The sequence below is a fragment of the Mustela nigripes genome, chromosome 2, assembly GCF_022355385.1.
Source record: "Mustela nigripes isolate SB6536 chromosome 2, MUSNIG.SB6536, whole genome shotgun sequence".
NCBI classification, from domain to species: domain Eukaryota; kingdom Metazoa; phylum Chordata; class Mammalia; order Carnivora; family Mustelidae; genus Mustela; species Mustela nigripes.
This window is the reverse complement of record NC_081558.1, coordinates 143,735,466-143,752,108: the sequence shown is the minus strand read 5'-3', so window position 1 is coordinate 143,752,108 and position 16,643 is coordinate 143,735,466. Positions and strand designations below refer to the sequence as shown.

Here is a 16,643-nt window from a genome sequence, read left to right as displayed (position 1 = left end):
ATCTTTGCCCTTTGACCTAGTTGACATGTCTAGAACATTCCACCTAACAACAGAATACACATTCTTGTCAAGTGGACATGGAACATTCACTACAACTACTACATATCTCTAGCTACTGTCATACTTAATGGTAAAAGACTGAATGCTTTCCTCCTAACATCAGTAACAAGGCAAGGAAGTCCAATCTCATGACCTCTATTCAAAGTGTACTAGGGGTCCTAGCTAGTTGTAGTAAGGCAAAAAAAGAAATAACATGCATAGAGATTGGAAGAAAAAATAAAACTGTATTCATAGATATGAAGATTGCATAAAAAATAGCAAAGAATCTATAAAAAGGCTACTTGAACTGAAAAGTGATTTAGCAACTTTGCAAGATACAATATCAACATGAAAAGTAGTTACTATTTCCATCTGCTATAAATAGAAATTGAAATAAAAACATTTGCATTAGCATCAAAAATCATGAAACACTTAGGTATAAATCTAACAAAATATTGGAAAACATGTATAAAGGAAAGATCAACTGATACAACAATATGGATGCATTTTAAAAGCATTATGCTACGTGGAAAAAGCTGTACACAAAAGACTATGTACAATATGATTCCGTTTATATGAAATTCTAGAAAAGGCAGAACTGTAGTAACAGAAAGCAGATTAGAGCTTGCCGGCTCCAAGAACAGAAGGAGATTACCTGAAAAGAAGTACAAGAGAGAATTCTGGAGTGATGGAAATGTTCCATCTTGATTGTGGTGGTGTTTAAATAACTGTATATATTTATCAAAACACATTGAACTGGGGCGCCTGGGTGGCTCGGTCTGTCAGGTGTCTGATTTCAGCTCAGGTCAGGATCCCAGCTTCCTGTGATCAAGCCCTGCCTGTGGGCTCCCTCTCCCTCTCTCTCTGCCCCTCCCCCTGCTCATGTTCCCTCTCTCTCTCAAATAAATCTTAAAAAACAAAAAACAAAAAACAAAAAACATAGAACTGTACACATAAAACTGGTTAAGTATATTATATGTAAAATATACCTCAATAAAGTCGATTTTAAAATAAAAGAGAGAGCCTGCTTCCTCCTCTCTCTCTCTCTGCCTGCCTCTCTGCCTACTTGTGATCTCTCTCTGTCGAATAAATAAATAAAATCTTTAAAAAAATAAAATAAAATAAAAGAGAGAGTATTGTCAGATTGACATGAAGCAGAAGGACTGACGAGGCTAATCAAGACTAGAGACCTCCATGTTTATTATTTAGACACAAAAGCTAGGATTTTTGAAAAGGAAAGTTGACAGAGAAGTAAGGGGAAAGCACAAGAAGACCAAAAAAGGAAAACACAGAAGTACAGAAACAGATGAACTTCTCGAACACAGACTTTGTGTGCTAAGATAATTTAAAGACGAGCCACAGATTGGCACGACAGACAAGGCAACCCTGGGCGCACTGGCTCTCTTTCCTTCCTCTGTTCCACTTCGGTCTCCGGTGGATGCTGGGCAAGGCTGCTCAGGCTGATTCCAAGGCAGGCTCGAGTTAGCACCATCATTTCAGCCAGTTACAGTTTTAGGGCCCCCTGAGGGGGAATTTGGTTCTGCCCTACTCTCTGAAGCAGGAATGGCCAGGGGTCAAGGGGCCCTTGTGGCCACTTGCTTACTCTTCTGGTTGGTGAATTCTTTTTTTTCCACTGAGCACTCCACCTTCAGTTGCCACTTCCTGTCTTTGCACAATGCCACCTTGGTAGGGTTGTCACATGCAATACTTGGGATTTATTTATACCGGATTTTTTTGGAAATTTATTTATTTCTTTTTTTAAAGAGGGTACAGGAGTACCAGGTACCCTTCTGACAGTTTCACAATTTTTTTTTAAGATTTTACATATTTAATGGAGAGAGAGAGAGAACACGAATGGGAGAAGAGGGAGAAGGAGAAGCAGACTCCCCACTGAGCAGGGAGCCTGATGTGGAGCTCAATCCAGGAACTTGAGGTTCATAACCCAAGCCAAAGGCAGACACTCGACCAACTGAGCCACTCAGGTGAAATTTCAACTTAACTGGGCATCCCCTATTTTTACTTCTAAATTTGGCAAACCTTACCTTGGGCCACATCCCGCAAGATTCTATCTATTGTCCCTTCCTTCCAGCTAATTCCTGAGACTGTTTTCCCTGAATCAGATCATTTGGGGTTTACAGTGACAATATGTTTACAGATTCAGGAACAAAAACAGGATCAGGTCCAACAGCCTGGAAGAGGCATATTGTCCTCTCAAGACTCAGGCCAGTCAGAAAAGTGGGGATTTTTTTCTCTAAATAGCTGTTCCCTACACACAGGTAATCAAAAACTGCTGCCTTGAATCTCTTTACTACAGGAGAAGTACTTCTCTTTGCATGGTCAGGGAGAAATAAAAATTAAATTTCCACCCTAGAAATGCAGCAGTAAGTTAAAGATGTGATCAATCCAATCAAATATTGATTTGCTTCTTCTTTTTTAAGATTTTATTTATTTATTTGACAGAGGGAGATCACAAATAGGCAGAGAGGCAGGCGGGGGGAGGGGGAGGGAAGCAGACTCCCTGCTGAGCAGAGAGCCCAATGCAGGGCTCGATCCCAGGACCCTGAGATCACAACGAAAGCCGAAGACAGCGGCCTAACCAACTGAGCCACCCAGGCACCCGATTTGCTTCTTTTTTGGCTCCTTTTACATATAGTTCGTAGAGAAAGATCGTACGTGATCTGACTTTTTTCTAAGTGTGTACGCATCTAGCTTAAAGGCAACTTCATACCAAGAAAACATACTGAATCGTAGCATCTGGTATAAGAACTAGGGAATCTTTATTCTCTGATCAATGCTCTAAAATGTCTTCATGAATAAGACAATATTTTAAACCTCAAACACAATCAACTTCATTATTTGAAATCTGTGATCTTATACTTGCCATGCATTTGAGTACTTTCTAAACTCTTATTAAGATGAAAATAAGGCTGTCAGTTGAGCTAAATGACATGGCCGGGGTTATAGTCAGTCAACTCTTACAGAGTGCTTGAATCAGGAATTCTTGCTTCTGCAGCTGGTAACGAGAAATCTGTCTGTCTATCTATCTATCTATCTATCTATCTATCTATTCTTTTCTGGTTCTCCATTTTTCTCAACGTCCCACAAACCCTCAACTAGAAACATAAATCCAAAATATTTATGACTTAAATATTTAATAATTGGATATAACTATTTATTCATAGATTAATTTTTTCACAAAAGCTATAATCCATGGACCAAAACCACATGGGTGAGTCTTGCCTGTATGTGTAAACAGAATTCTTGTGTATTAAATATGTATATGTATATATCATGTTGCTACATATAGTAGGCTTTTATTATATAATCCTTTTTAAAAAGATTTATTCATTTATTTTGAGAGAGAGAGCACATGCGGGCACATGTGCATTGAAGCAGGGGGAGGGGCAGAGGGAGAGAATCTTTCAAGCAGACTCCCCACTGAGTACAGAGCCCAAAGCGAGGCTTGGTTCCATGGCCCATGAGATCATGACCTGGACTGAAACCAAGAGTTGCATGCTCAACTGACTAAGCCACCCAACCGCACCCATATACTCCCAAACGAGTACGACCAACATCTCTCGAGTTGTTTCCCTTTGCTCCATTGCATCAATGAGGCACAGAACTTCTTTGTCTCAAGCAGTAGAGCAGAAAAAAAAGTTTTTTGGTTTTCAAAATTGCAAGGGCTCTAGGCATAGAAAAGACCTAATGAGAAAGAAGGAGTCTTTGCATCAACTCATTCCCCCAAAGGCCCACAGGTGAGGGGAGAGGAAAGAGATTTGGAGGGAAGGCAAAGGGAGGTTAGCTGAACTCTGGTGTGGCCCTAAGAGGGTTTCCATGCATTGCTCCCTCCTCAAGGCTGAGGCCTTGAGTAGAAGGTGAGGAGAAAGCTTTAAAAAAAAAAAAAATGAGGTCATGGGATCTGAGAGTGGTGAGCATCTATACTCCCTTGCCCCTCCAACCCATTCAAAAGCTGGGAAGACAGCCAGAATGTAGGACCCCTTGAATACCTACATATGAGCTGGAATTCTGGGTTGATGGCCCCAGGCAGCTTCACAGAGCTACCTGTGCCCTGGGCAGCATGGGGGCCCTGGAATGATCCCTGAGAGAATTGAACCCTGGGACCTTAGAGCCTCCCCACATGGACAATGGAAAACCAGACAAGAATGAGGATGAATGGATGGATGGATGAATGAATAGCCATCATTGGTTGGATAATGACCCAGATTAGATACCCACTCTCATCCAGGCAGGCACTCAGTTCTTCCCAGCAACTTAAAAGGACAGGAGAAACCCTCCTTGATTTAGACTGTTTCCATATAAGGCACACTAAGTTTGGTTATGAAGAGTCTAAATAAATCTATATATTTTATACCACTAAACGTGTGATCTGAAATACATGTCCATTATAAATAGATAATAGATAGTTAATAGATACAGGATATAATATTTTATATATTTAAATTATATGCATTCTCTATTTTATATTTATGGCTTGGAAGTTTGCTGGGAAGTAGACAATTAGGAGAGTGGGCTTTTCTTTTCTAGCTATGATAAAGGCTCAAGAGGGTAAGCAGAAAATTATCACACTGGTTCCAATAAGGAAAATTTTAAAAAGTCTGTGTGTGTGTATGTATGTGTATAGTGTAGACAGACAGACAGATATCTTGAGCTACCACTTGTCTGCCTAGAGCAGTTTTTGTAATGATGGGGGAGAAGCGGGTACCCCTAAAGCTTCCACATGAATCTGAACAGTACATCTCCTGCGGTCTCCAATCTACTTTGCCAGCCTTAACTATGCACTTAATCTTGTAGCCTCTTGTGCTGTCACAGTAGGATAGGGGAAATTCCTGCTGGAAATCCAAGGCTGGACCCCACTTTCTGAAACAAATAGATGGTGAGTGGGAAGCACTGGCTGAGTTTGGACCAGCAAGCCTTTTTCTCCATTATTGACAAAGCATGAATAAATCAAACATCATTTCTGAAAAGACCATTTCTGAAAACTTTGAAACAAAGCATAGATCTTGGGTTTCCATTTCTAGGAAGAAAATGTAATACATTTATTTATTAAATGTAAGAGAAAAAAAAACATTTCTGGTTTCTCTTAGGAATCACTTACACACAAAAAGAGACAGATTCTTGCATAGCAATCCAGCTAGAAATTTTCATTATTAGAGGCAAAAGGGTGACGTGCCTGAAAGCATGAATCCTGGAGCCAGGTGGCATGGGTTCAAATCCTAGCTCTGCCTCTGGTGGCTTCTGTACCTCAGTTTTCCTCTTTGTAAGGTGGGGTTTATCACAGTAGCTTCCTCATGAGATTGCTGTGAAGATTAAAGGAGTAAAGAACCTAGGCGAATAGGCACTATGGTGTCGTTCTTTGTTTTGAGAGGTTAATATGCTGAGCGAGACCACCAGCTTCCTTGTCAGCACTCAGGCAGAATTGGGAATAGCCCGGAAAGCAGTATGAGAGATTCAGATGAAGAATAAGGAAGAATTTGGCAAGTTTTTGTTGTTTTTTAAAATAGTTCATCAAAGAAGTTACAAGGGCTTGAAAAACAGATGCTTTTAAAAGCAGAAGAGTTACTCGTTTGACCGGGATAGTTTCAGTCTAGGGCCATCTCCTGATGAGCTCCGACCTTCATCTGGATGCTTGGAATTTCATTTAGTTGTCAGTTTCTTCCTCTACTACTACTACTACTACTACTTTCTTCTTCTCCTTCTTCTTTTAAGATTATTTATTTATTTGGGATCAAGAGAGAGAGCTCAAATACGGGGAGGGGCAGAAGGAGAGGGGGCAGTAGATACCCAGTGGAACGTGGAGAGGGGGCACTGGGGAAGATGGGGAGGGGTCTCAATTCCAGGATCCCGAGATCATGATCCGAGCCAAAGTTAGACTCTCAACCTACAACCTACTGAGCCACCCAAGGTGCCCCTAGTTGTGTTTCCTCTGACCCTGAAACAGCTATGTCACTGGTGATGATGGTGGATGGTTTCTCATTTCCTAAACGTGCTTTTGCCCTAGTGGGCAGACCAATTGCAGTTTAACTACTTAGAGAAGAGACTGGTAATAGAATACAGTCGGAATTGGTGTAGTGTTCCAGGAGATAAGGATTAACAAAGAGCATTCTGACTCTTCAGGATGATTTTTCCATGTGAGTTAATGCTATTGAACAGAATAAAAAGTTTTCCTAAACCCAGTTGTGACCTGATACATGTTCCTTGGGTGTTTGAAAAAAGTGTCACAGGACAGAAAAATTAAATAAAAAGTTAAAACTAGGTTCCTGGGACATTTGTGAGCTGCTAGTGTTTTGCTACCAGGAACCAAAAATAATCTGTGGTCAGCTAATCTTTTGGCCACAACTAATTCAAAGGATGCTTTGAGATACAGGTTCCACATCACAGAGCCAATAAGATTTATAGGTAAGTCTTCCCTGAAGATCAATATATTTACAATCAAAACCAGGCAATCTGTAAGAGTTATATTTGACCCCAACATTGTCATCATAACAGTAACATGGTATTTGATCTATATATTCAAATCATAGAGTTGACAGGACCTTGAAAACATGGAGGTCAGTCCCTTCTCCCATTTTGCAGACAGCAAAACTGAGACTCTAAGAGCTTAAGAGCTTTATCCAAACTGAAACTGTTGGCAGAGCTGAGATAGGGGCCCAGAACCCCTGGCTAGCCCTCCCACCTCATCTCATGCCACTCTCCTTCTCCCTCATGACACCGGACACCCAGGGAATGGTTGTCTTCATTCAGTTCTCCTAACAGGACAGGCTTACCCCCCTGTTGGGCCTTGGTATACATGCTCTTTCCTTTCCTTTTCTCCCCATATATTCCGGTGGCTTCCTCTGCCAAGGGTCACTTGATTAAGATCGTTTTAGAGAGGTCTTCCCTAAAAACTCATGAGTCACTATCACATCACCTTGCATAAGTTCCTTCCCAGCACTCGAATCTCTGAAATTATCTTCTTTATCAATTATTTCTTTTTCCACTCTTGTTTGCCTGCCATTCACAGGTAACCTCCAGGAGAGCTGAGGCCTTACCTCTCCTGTTTCTTGCTGTATTTCCTGCTTCTGGGATGGGTCTGGGAGAGTGGAGATGCTCAATCAACATTGCTGAGAGCAAAAAGAACGGAAAAAAATATTTTAAGAGCCTTTCTGTTTACCTGGATCGTTTGATTACACCATACTGCCACTTTTAATTCATGTAGCATAATCGTTAATGCCTGCTATTTATTGAGTTATGTTGGGCCTTTTTCAAGTCTTATCTAATTTGAGCTTCACAACAACCCTAGGTGGTAGGTATAATTACCCTTGTTTTCCTGATCAAAGGCTGAAGCTCAGAGAATTTAAGTAGCTCAGGCAAGTTGCAAAGCCCCGTTTCAACCCCCGATTTGAAAGTGATCATACGTTAAGACTTGCAGCATGCTTTATTTATTTTGTTTGTTCCCAGGGGGTCGATATTAGGGTCATATCAGTAAATATGATGACAGAACAGTTACCCGATTATGAGGGTTCAGAACAGGTTTTAATTCCACATTAATAATGAAATAGTTGGTTCAAAGTACAAAGATGCTTATAATTACATTGATCTTTGAATGTTCAAGTAAGCTTTGGCATCCTCATTTGTTCAGGTTTTGATTGGTTTGTTGTGTCTCCTCGGGCTCAGGAGAGGGAAGGAGAAAAAGCATAGTCATTGGTGAGGAGAGAGAGCTTTTGCCTGGGGCCTCATAGGCCAGGAGGAGCTGATGCAAAGTTTGGGTTCAGCCTGGCTATTACCCTGGAGGCCTCTACCTGTAGGAAATGGGGTTGGGGCTTTTTCAGGCCATGAAGGAGGACCTCCTGCCCCAGTCCTGTTTTCTGTTCTGAGTGCTAATTAGTGAGCCCTCAGTTCCCCTACCTGTCATGTGGAGAGTTGTGGAAATATTGGCTGACAAACAGGTGGGGAGATGATTGAACATTACTTTGGGCTGGCAGAACTTGTTTGGACTCTTCCCAAGACCAGTATAGCCGTCTTCCTTGATTCTTACATCCTGGCCATTACTGAGAAGGGAGGTGTGCAGGGAATGGTCAAACAGTTGTTCACTTCAGCTCAAGGATGCTTCCAGTCCACTCAGAGGGCGTGGGTGGAGAAGGTTCAGGAATGATGTCACTGGTGCAGTCTGCTGCCCTTAATCCTGGCCATGGTCATGGGCCGCAGGTATAGACATCAGGCCCATGTGTGACCCATGGTGGGCAGGCACCATCCTCCACAGGCCACAGAAGCCACAGAAGCACAGTGAGCTGTTCCCAGAATTGGCGGGGTAAGAGGAAGACTCAGCTGTGGGCATGTTGTCAGCCATGTCAGAGCAGTGAAGTCTGGGTGCGGCAGTACCCAGGTGAGGGTGTACCACACAAGGATAGGCCACGGGCCCTGAGGGGCTCACAAAGGCTCATGAGGCCAGATGCCTGAAAGGAAGGAAGAGGATCCACATGAGCCTCCCAGAGAGCTTGAACAGGAGAGCAGATCTTTGCCATACTTTCAGGGCTTAATTCCTGTCCTAAATTGGTTGTAGCTAATCTCTCAACATGCTGCCTAGAGAGAAATGCAAACAGCTGACTTGAAGGTGAAGCCCTTGGTGGAAAAGCAGAGATCATGTATCATTAGTGTTTCCCTTTATCAAAGGCTAGAGTCACAACTGAGGCAACTAACTGGAAGGGATCAAAGGAAGGATGGTCTGAAACAGACTGGAACGGTTTATGTTTATGCTAACTTATCAGAATAACAGTCTGGGGGTCCATCACTCATCTGATGCTCCCTTTCACTGTTCTGAAGATGGTTGGCTCTGACACTACGTTATAAGAGAAAAGCTCTTTAGGAGAAGAGGAGAGAACTAGACAGATGTTCACATCAAAACTAAGTTCCAGTCCAGTGGGGCAGGCAACTGAGGCCCCAGTCTGGGATCAGTGATCCAAACTAGATCCAAAAGCCAGGGTATCTTTCAGAAGGAGCAAGGAAGGGGTTCAATGTTAAAGGTCATGGCAAGGCAAAGGCCAAGGATTCAGAAGTTTAGTCAGAATAACACAAATGACCAGTCTTGTATTTTAACAAAGAGGTGAACTCAAGGTGGGCAAGGAACTGGGTCTATAGTTTAGTTGGGGTTTACTCTATCCCCACAGCAGAGGTTGGTCCTGGTTGACTTAATCCAGTAATTGGTCCCTAGGCACGTAACCCAGTCTGAGACAATAAGAAATAAGATGGTTGCTAAGGCTTCTGTGAAAAAAATCTTTTCCTTTCCTATTTAATACGACTTTTTGTCCCTAAGCAATAGTGTAAATATGTGGTCTCTAGTTGCTGTATCCATGGGGTGGAGGGTATGGGGCCAGGTGGGCTATGGGCATGTCAACTGGAGCCTGAGGATGGCCCCTATGTTGTAGCAAAGCAGAGATGAGGACTTCAGTGGCATTGTCTGAACTGCTGGATCAAACCTGACCTGAAATATCAGTTCTCACTGGATTTCAGATGCATGAGTGAATCCACTGATTATTATTTGAGCCAAATAGAATGGAGTTTTCTGTTTTTACTTTTCAACATAGTCTAAACTGATGTATTAACGAAGGGTGAAAGAAGCAAAGCCAATAGAAGAGGTTATGATAGGCTACAAAGTTCTCTCATTTCAGGAATCAAGTCCTTTAGAAAATAAATCCTCCTGGTTTCTCTTGGGATGGTGATTTGGAATATGAGACCAGTCCCCCCTGGGTGGGGGCTTCCTTTTGGAAGCAGCGGCCCTTACCCAAAACTGAACACAGCAGTGCGAGGCCAGTAAAGGTGTTCAGAAGGTGAATAGTGAGAATGTCATCACTTTGTGTTTGATTTGCTTTTTGGGCTTTCTTAAAATGGCGGGAGGTAGGTCAGATTGCTCGTGCTCTGCTAAACATTTTGCTGAATTCATTTGTGAGGTTGGAGAAACCAAATTGGCCCTTTCAGATTGTTCTCTAACTTCCGAGAAAGCAAGACAGCCCCAAATACCACAAGCTGGCTGAGTGTGGGTGGTGCCGGGAGAAGGCGCAGAAGTGTTCCTGGCTGAAGCCCTCCCCGCCGCCCCAAGTGATCCTTCCAGTGAGAATGTGTTCCTGAGACCAGATCCCATCCCGCAGCCTCAGCCTCCCAGGGCCACAGGAACCAGATCCCCGTCCTGAGGCCCTATTCAGAAGCATTCTTTGGTTGGGGCTCAAGAGGCACCCTCCGCCCCCCTCCCCACTGTTGCAATAAGTCACCTGCGAAAGCAAGTAGCAGGAATAGGTAGTTCCCGTCAATGGCCTGACGCCAGAGAGCCAGGAAAGCCCCTCAGTCCCGCCACTGCTCTCCCACTGACTTCTATTCTCGCCAGTGTCCAGACGCCGAGTGACATGCGGTGCATGCGCCCTGAAGGATACCAGTCACCGCTCCGAATGAAGAAACGCAGCTGACCGGGTCCCGAGAGCAAGTCTGGACGCCTGCAGAGGAGAGAGAGCGGGAACGCGCTGATTCAAAGGGCTGCGAAGGATCCAGAAGTAGCTGCCCCGAGCTGGGGCCCTGGATCTCTTCATACAGTCGCCCTAATTTAGTGTTCTTCCGAGAGTGTGGGAGGGAAAAGCTAGTCCTGCAGAAACAGGTCTCTGCATTTCATTGCTCTCCTACTTCCTAAGAGAATTCTGAAAAATCTAGCACCCGGGGTGCTCGGGTGGCTCAGTGGGTTAAGCCTCTGACTTTGGCTCAGGTCATGGCCTCAGGGTCCTGGGATCTAGCCCTGCATTGGGCTCTCTGCTCAGTAGGGAGCTTGCTTCACCCTCTGCCTGCCTGCTTCTCTGCCTACTGGTGATCTCTCTCTGTCAAATAAATAATTAAAGTACTTAAAAAAAAATCTAGCACCCATTTATACGTTTTTATGTTAACATCTATGATGTTCATCTTTGATTTAAAGGCTTTTTAAAAATGAATAGTAGAAAATATAAAACATTTGATCACGTGAATTCAGGTGAGGATCCATCGCCATGGGCATAAATATCTTATAATATTGATGAGGGAGCAGAAGGCAAGTTGAGGGCAAAGTACAGGCTGACATTCACCATGCCCCCCCAACCCCCAACTCCTGGGTGGGGTGTGTATGACTTTCCTCAGGCACTCGGGGCTTCCCTAAAACAGAGGGAAGGAAAAACAAATGGTTAACTAATAGAGATCACAGTCCTGCAAGACAGGAGTCCACCAATTTACCAAGGTCTTGGTGATTCACAAGGAAAAAACATTCTCATCAATAACCTAACTTCTGGAGACCCATAACTCAATTTTCTGGAGCCCTAACATCACCCTCCCTTCTATGAGTGGTGTGGGAAAACAGAGGCATAAAGAAATGTAAACAAAGTTAAGTTTCTTTATGACCTGCAGCCTATTGACAAGGACTTGTGGTAGGGAGAGCATAACACTCCTTCAGAAAGCTCCCAGCTGTTGTAATATTAATGCCTTACTAGAAGAAAAACAACCATAACTTGGTAATGGCCAGGCTTCCAGGATTCTGTAAATCTTCTTTAGCATATGAAAGTCCTTTTGGACACCTCCCTTTTTCCTTTCCTTCCCCAGCTCCCAAGTATATAATCAGCCACCCTTCACCACCCCAGAGCAGCAGCTCTTTCTGCCCATGGGTCCTGTCCCTGTGCTTTAATAAAATCTTTTTGCCCCAAAGATGTCTCAAGAATTCTTTCTTGGCTGTGGGCTCCAGACCTCACCAGCATTCCAAAATTACATCAGTAAGACTTGCTGAAGCAAATTTTAACCACTTATTAAATAAAGAGAATCAAATCTGAAAAAAAAAAAAAAAAAAAAAAGGAAGGAAGAAAGAAAAATGTTTATTCATGAGTTTTCTTTCATATATCTCAAAACATTTGGTGGTCTCAGAAAACATTCCAGTTACAGGCTAAAGAATCTCCATCACAAATCGGTATCATTTCAGTTATTCTGAATTCGGAGCATGCCCCAAACATTGCATTCAGACACAGCTGCAGGTGTGACAAAGCTCTGGGTAAGATAGCACTCTAAGTGTGTCATGATTTAACATTCAAGGAGCAGGCAATCGGAGTGCTTGGAGCTCCGTTCAGACCCTCATGGTAAGATCTGGGGGGAGTGAGAGCCCAGCCTCTCTCTGATGAAGGGGAAGAACCCACAGTAGTGGGAAGGAAGTCTTGTTCTCAGGTGGATCAGCTTGATAAAAGAAATCGATTCCTTTGAAATGATCTGTATCCCTTGGAAAGTCTTCCTGTGCCCCTCAGGTACCTGCATCCCGGCATCAAGGAGAGGTCATGACAACAGGGTTCCTGGGAAATGCAGCCAGATTTCCTTACTGCCTTCTTCAAGGCTCTGTGAGGGCCTGCAGTAAAGCAACACATCCTTGTTTCATTTAAGAGTTTTCCAAAAGTACTTATTTTTTATTTAACACTTGTTAGCATTATCATGAAAACTTTTTGGAATAGTGTTCTTAATGGCATTTTAGAGATAATGAACTGAGGTTAATTGACTTGCTCTAGGCTGGGGGGTGTCTGCAAACTCTGTAAAGGGTCAGATAATAAATATTTTAATCTTCGAAAGCCACTTGGTCTCTGTTATGGTTGCTCACCTCCACTGTTGTAAGGCGAAAACACCATAGATAACTCATCAGTGAATTAGCTGAAGGTTCTAAAACAACAACAACAACAACAAAAACCCACTTTATTTACAGAATCAGGTAGTGGGCTGGATTTGGCCTGCAGACCATATGTACTTTGACAAGCCCCACACTAGGCCATATATCTAAGGTGATTTGAAGCCGGGTCTGATAACCTCATAATGCCGACCCTGTCCTGGTATCACTCTGAGGAGGTGTCATGGAGAACACCATCAAGAGAGGCTACATGGGACGCCTGGGTGGCTCAGTTGGTTAAGCAGCTGCCTTCGGCTCAGGTCATGATCCCAGTGCCATGGGATCGAGTCCCACATCAGGCTCCTTGCTCCGCAGGGAGCCTGCTTCTCCCTCTGACTGCCTGCCACTCTGTCTGCCTGTGCTCGCTCTCGCTCTCTCTCTCTCTGACAAATAAATAAAATCTTTAAAAAAAAAAAAAAAAAAAAAAAAAGAGAGGCTACAGGACAGGAGACAAACCTCATCCCCTTGGGCATTTTGTGAAGGACTGACCTCTTCCAGCTTAGCTGGTTCTGAGGCCAAGTGGGTCTCTCTCTCAGGTGCACCTGCCATCACCTCTACTCATCTTTAATAAGGCATCAGTGGACCTTTTGGCCCAAAGATAAAGTATCTCCCACAGGCCCCAGGTGTCAAGTTCAAAGCAAAGTACAAAAAGAGATCTTTCAGGACAAACCAACACCCCGTACAGCTCTGGGATCAATCAGGCCCACCTGGAGTTCTTTCTCTTTTCATTTAATAAACTGGTCCTTTGGTCAAGGGCATCTGAATATGCTAGATATTGGATTGGCTATTTCAATTGTAGTTCTTCAAAGCTTCCAGAATGCTGAAAAGTATTCATAAACCTGTGCTTGCTGTCAAGGTACAGGCATTTACCTGGGAGGGAATGGCCATATGTGACATGCACTGATTTGAAGCCATTTTCCATTGTGGAACAGTCCTTGGGAAGACCTTAAGAGGGTTCATTTTCATTTTTGGATAGAATCAAATGATGGCCATTATTTCTTCGGTGGAGATTGCTCCCTGGAAGTCATCTGGGGGCAGCTGCAAAATGCAAAAGCGTGTCCAACAAGCTGTAATCTCGGGGCCCTTTGCAGAGGCCTCTATTTTATTGTTAACCTCCCTAAACAGAATTGTTTTCCTTGTTCTAAGAATGGTAGGCAGGGGTCACATTGCAAAAGCCTAGAGACGGCATGCTAAGGATGTCAGATTGGATACTGCAGGGAACTGCTAAGAAGGGGAGTGTCTTGCCCCAGCATACATTTAAACATACACTGGGCATGTATGTGAGTGTGAGGAAGGCAGGAGGGTTTTAGAATAATCCATGAGAGAGATGAGAGACTATGAATGGGGGAGGGGGTGGGGGGGAATGGGGAGGGATGGAAAGGAGAGGCATCAGGGATAACTCATATTGCTATTTAAATTGTAGACTGAAAGTCAGCGGAGTGGATTTGTGAGCAAAATGCTAAGAGCAAACAAGGCTTTTCTTGGGAGAAGTAGAAAAAGATTGCGGCTCATGCTGAAATGCAGGATTAAGCTAAGCAGCAAAGGCTCAGAGAGAGGAGGATGGACTATAGTTAGCAGGCTTTAGTCCCCACTCACTATTTGCTATGGACACCTGAGTTTTGCTCAGTATTATGAAAGGTGCAGACAAATGAAGCTTCCAACCTCCTTCTCTATTTCCAAGTATATCAGCACCCTGAGCCCTTCCTGTATAGAAATTCTACACATTCAGGGCAATACCTATCAAAATATCATCAACATTTTTCACAGAGCGGCAACAGATAATCCCAAAATTTTTATGGAACCAGGAAAGACCCTGAATAGCCAGAAGAGAGTTGAAAAAGAAAACTGCAGCTGGTGGCATCACAATGCTGGGCTTCAGATTCTATTACAAAGCTGTCATCATCAAGACAGCATGGTACTGGCACAAAAACAGACACATAGATCAATGGAAAGAATAAAGAACCCAGAAATGGATCCTCAACTCTATGGTCCACTAATCTTTGACAAAGCGGGAAAGAATGTCCAATGGAAAAAAGATAGTCTCTTCAACAAATGGTGTTGGGAAAATTGGACAACCACATGTAGGAGAATGAAACTGGACCATTTTCTTATATCATACACAAAAATAAACTCAAAATGGATGAAAGATCTAAATGTGAGACAGGAATCCATCAAAATCCTATAGGAGAACTAAGGCATCCTCTTTGACCTCCGCCACAGAGACTTCTTGCTAGGCACATCTCCAAAGGCAAGGGAAACAAAAGCAAAAATAAACTATTGGGACTTCATCAAGATAAAAAACAAACAAACTTTTGCACAGCAAAGGAAATAGTCAACAAAACTAAAAGGCAACCTAGAGAATGGGAGAAGATAGTGGTAAATGTCTTAGCAGATAAAGGGCTAGTATCCAAGATCTGTAAAGAACTTATCAAATTCAACACCCAAAGAACAAATAATCTAATCAAGAAATGGGCAGAGGACAGGAACAGACATTTCTGCAAAGAAGACATCCAGATGGCCAACAGACCCATGACAAAATGCTCAACATCAGGGAAATACAAATCAAAACCACAATGAGATACTATCTTACAACAGTCAGAATGGCTAAAGTTAACAAGTCAGGAAATAACAAATGTTGGCGAGGAAGCAGAGAAAGGGGACCCCTCTTTTATGACTGGTGGGAATACTAGCTAGTACAGCCACTCTGGAAAACAGTATGGAGTTTCCTCAAAAAGTTAAAAATAGAGCTACCCTTCACCCCAGCAATTGTATTACTGGGTATTTATCTCTACAAATGTAGAGATCCAAAGGGGCACCTGCACCCCAATGTTTATAGTAGCAATGTCCACAATAGCCAAACTATGGAAGGAGCCCAGATGTCCTTTGACAGATGAATGGATAAAGAAGATAAAGAAGACACACACACACACACTGGAATATTACTCAGCCATCAAAAAATGAAACCTTATCATTTGCAATGACGTGGATGGAACAGAGGGGGTTATGCTGAGTGAAATAAGTCAATTAGAGAAAGATAATTATCACACAATCTTCACTAACATGTGGAATTTAAGAAACAAAACAGAAGATCATAGGGGAAGGGAAGAAAAATAAGGCAAAACATCAAAGAGGGAGACAAAGCACAAGAGACTCTTATTCATAGGAAACAAACCAAGGATTGCTGGAGGGGAGGTGGTTGGGGACGGGGTAACTGGGTGATGGACATTAAAGAGGGCATTTGATGTGATGAGCACTGGGTATTATGTGCAACTGATGAATCACTGAACTCTACCTCTAAAACCAATAATACACTATATGTTAATTAATTGAACTTAAATAAACTAAAAAAAAAAAAAAGAAATTCAAGAGCCACCCTTGCCACTAAGCATTTATAAAATACATGGGTTTTGCAGCAAGCGCAGTAGTCTTCAAAACGAAGATCAGTGACTCTGGCTTCTTGCTTAAATATAAATGAAATCATCCTGCTTTGTAATCATTATCACAAACACAGACTAATATTTAGATGGCTCCCCTCTTGACAAAAAGAACAAACAAATATCCTTCACAACAAAGTATTAACTACAAAAGAACAACGCTATAGAGAAGCCCTCCTAGGTTAGTTGTGGCTGTTTCCAAAATAGCAGCTGAGGCAGCCACCTTAAATATGGAGATCACTGTGGAAGGCAAACGTCCGTTCTGCCCTCTCAAAGCCTGCCAGGACTTAGAGACTGCATCACAGATCAGTGCCACCCACAATCAAGGGGCCAAGAACTTTGGGTAATTGGTGAAACTTTACCAATCGTCTCCAGGGCGTATCAGATGCGGGCAGAGAGCAGCAGGTGCTACTAAAGGCTTTCTTCGTACCCTCTCTCCTTTCGCTCAGGCCAGTTCATTAGCTGCCAACAGGCTG

General features: G+C 43.0%; 1 protein-coding gene and 1 long non-coding RNA gene across 2 annotated transcripts in view; one reads left to right on the top strand and one right to left on the bottom strand.

Annotated features, from left to right (window-relative positions):
- The window catches only part of LOC132010145 (uncharacterized), a 57,790-nt gene extending 47,288 nt beyond the window's left edge, over window positions 1-10,502 (top strand). Inside the window, exon 2 of the transcript XR_009402176.1 lies at window positions 10,415-10,502. The gene's annotated coding sequence lies outside the window, so the exon portion shown is untranslated. The remainder of the gene's footprint in view (window positions 1-10,414) is intronic.
- Window positions 7,500-16,616, bottom strand: LOC132010147 (uncharacterized). Its single transcript, XR_009402179.1, has 5 exons — window positions 16,530-16,616; window positions 13,604-13,771; window positions 12,331-12,424; window positions 10,302-10,520; window positions 7,500-8,492 (listed from the first exon to the last, which is right to left on the bottom strand). It is a non-coding gene; the product is annotated as an uncharacterized LOC132010147 (long non-coding RNA).
- Between the last annotated feature and the right edge of the window lie 27 nt (window positions 16,617-16,643).